General features: G+C 39.7%; 1 pseudogene; it reads left to right on the top strand.

Annotated features, from left to right (window-relative positions):
• The first annotated feature begins 336 nt into the window (after positions 1 to 336).
• Positions 337 to 2,293, top strand: LOC134391210 (protein FAM91A1-like; annotated as a pseudogene).
• Positions 2,294 to 3,289: the final 996 nt, after the last annotated feature.

Genomic DNA, 3,289 nt, shown 5'->3' on the forward strand with positions numbered 1-3,289 from the left:
ATATCCCCAGCCTGCACCTTTCCCTTGAGCTCTTCAACCATTTATCCAGTTACCTCTCAACATTACCACTTGGATAAACATCTCAAACTGAATTTGTCCACACAGAATCTTTGATTTTTGGAAACTTGGAGCTGTCAAAGCACCTCAGCCACCAATCTTTGCTGCTCCTGTGCCCCATGGCCAGGGCCACGCTGAGCTGTCGGGAGCCCTGTCCAAGGGGCAGCCCAGGCCTTCCTCAGTGTGAGGTGCGGGGCCTCCTGTGGGCACCCCTGGCAGAAGGAGGGTGTGCAGGAGGGATGTGTTTTGATTGTGGTTGCCACAGCTGGCCCTGACATCATGAACAAAGACATGGAATCCCACATCTGGCACAACTACCCCTGGAGCAAGTTGTCGGCCCATGCAAGACAGAGTCTTGGAAATTTACAGAGACTATGAAAAGCAGGCTGTCCTGTACAGTATCTGCAATCAGTTAAGATATAGAAATAACTTAGTTAAACATGCCAAGAGTGATAAACACAAATACTATGAGGATCTACTGAAGTACAGTAGGGATCATATCATGCTGTACACTTACCATTTGTTAGATATCATAGTGAAGGGCCTGAGGATAACACCGTTTTCATATTACACTGAGATTATGGAGGACATTACGAACAGTGAGAAAAGTTATGATTCACTGCCCAATTTTACTGCTGCTGACTGTCTAAGGCTTCTTGGCATGGGAAGAAACCAGTATGTTGATCTTATGAATCAGTGTAGATCATCAAAAAATTTTTTTCAGAGGGAAAACAGCCCGTGATCTTCTACCAGCAAAGCCAGTGGAAATTGCCATAGAGGCGTACTACATGGTGCAAGCTGGATATATTACAAAAGATGATGCCAAGATATGCTGTTTGCCTGAGAAATGTGCTATTGATAAGATCATTTCAGGCCCTCAGCTCTCTAGATCACTACATTACAATGTAGCACATAGTTTATATAACAAAAGATTTATTTACCTGGATGTACCAATATCTCTGATGACAGTTGTATAGCAGTTCCTCCTCTTGAAGGTTTTGTGATGAACTGAGTACAAGGTGATTATTTTGAAACTCTACTCTGTATTTGTTTCAACAGAGGAGCATGCTCATGTTGCAGAGCTTGCAAATGTCCTTGAGATAGATTTATCCCTGGTTAAGAATGCTGTTTCAATGTACCGCCAATTGAGCTTTGCTCATAAGAAGGGACAAGTAATGAAATTGGATCAACTTCATTCATCATGAAAGAATGTTCCATCTGTAAACAGATTAAAGAGTACTTTAGATCCACAGAAGATGCTCTTATCATGGGATGGCAGAGAAAGTAGTAGGAGTCCTGTGCAAGAAGCTTCTTCAGCTACTGACACTGATAGAAATAGTGAAGACGATCCAGCTGACACAGCCAGAATAAGCACTTTGAATCTGTCTACAGGAAATACAAAGCATACTGCATTCCTATTTAACTCAACTCTTGCTGCCTTTTCAATGATGGCAAATCTTTCACCAAACTTGAAAAGTCATGCAGTCACAATGTTTGAAGTAGGCAAATTCTCAGATGAGCCTCTGAAGAGTTTTCTTATAGAACTAGAAAATGTTTTCCTCTGGATCTCTTATGCTGTGAAAGCCTTCTTGGTTTAGACCCTGCAACTTGCAGCCAAGTTCTAAACAAGAATCACACGCTGCTTCTTTCAAGGCTCCTCTCACCATTGAAATCTGGCCTGTCAGCAGCTGCATCCCTCAGCATATTGAACCAGCTATCTCAGAAGTCAGTTTTGTCTCATTTAAACTGTACATTTACCATATCACTGGGCAAGGACCACCATCTCTTACTGTCCAAAGGTACAAGTCTCCGAAAACTGCCAGATATATTCCAGGGTTATGATCATTCACTAACAACATCTTGGGGTCATGATCCTGGGGTAGTTCCTACATCAAATGTGCTCACAATGTTGAACACCTTCTGTGGTTTTAATTCAGGGACATGGTTTGCATGGAATAGTAAAAGCTGTTCATATACCATTTCCATTTGATGAAACAGAACTCTGGGGAGAGTTTACTTGTGTCAATGTGGGTGTGCATGATGCATTGCAAATATTAAGGAACGAAGTGGACTTGCAGCATTTCTGTGGATATGTCACTATGTTGAATGCTTCTAGCCAACTTGCAAACAGAAAACTCAGTGATGCTTCTGATGAGACAGGAGAACCTGACTTAGCTTCTGGGTCGATGTAAATGGGAGTACAGAGTCATTTGAAATGGTCTTTGAGGAAGTTTAACAGCCTGAACAGAAGTGACTCCATTTTTTTAAACCTTTGAATTTAAAAACTTGTCTCTCCTGTAACCCAAACCACATAGCCTGCAGCTTTGCTTTGATTATAAATGGTGTAATCAAAGTACTGCAAATGGAGATTAGCAGTAAGAATGGAGTGGTCACCCTCCTCACTTCTTATTGCTAATCTCCATTTGCAGTACTTTGATTGCACCATTTGTTGCTCGCACTTTCTGCCTTTCTTCTTTCTTAATGTTAGCTTTATAATGTCAGCCACTAAGAAGCATCCTGTGCTGCAGTGTAATTGTTGCTTAATTGATATGAAAAGCTTGGGGAACATGTTCATGTTTTCTGAAGTTTTGCTCATTATTGCACATCTTATAGCAACAAAGTGCTTTTTAGCAGCCAGTATTGTATTTTTTTACCTTGAGACAACCTGCATTTGTTTTATAAAAGTGAGGGTATACTTTATAGACTTTATGATGACTGTTATGGTTATAAGCAGTCGCTAAAAATATTGTGGTGGCAAATTTATGTTACTTTATCAAACATAAATCTTGTTTAATTTTATATTTTGTTACCTATACCTTAGGGGATCAAGGAAGGAGATGGAACTCTTCCTCTGAAAAGGCTTCTTGGCACTTAAAGTAGTAAAACCATAAAAGAATAAATATCCAGTATTGAGAGAAGATACAATGGGTTATTAAGAATTTCTGTGGGTGTATGTAAATTACGTTTATCAGTTGAATATTGTTGAAGGTATGTAAATCAGCATAGTTATGTACATCTTAACCTTGATTTACAAGGTCTTAACTCAGACTATGATTCTTCATTCACATCTCATGAGAAGCTTTGGAAAACATTCTATTTTTAAATCGTATTTGTACTCAAAAACAAATCTTTGATTTTTTACCTCCAGTGACTGCTCCTCTTCAGATCTTTTTTATCTCAGTAAATGGCAATACGATGTACCCAGTTGCTCATGTAATCCTTGATTCTTCAC

This window comes from Cynocephalus volans, chromosome 1 (assembly GCF_027409185.1).
Source record: "Cynocephalus volans isolate mCynVol1 chromosome 1, mCynVol1.pri, whole genome shotgun sequence".
Lineage (NCBI taxonomy): Eukaryota > Metazoa > Chordata > Mammalia > Dermoptera > Cynocephalidae > Cynocephalus > Cynocephalus volans.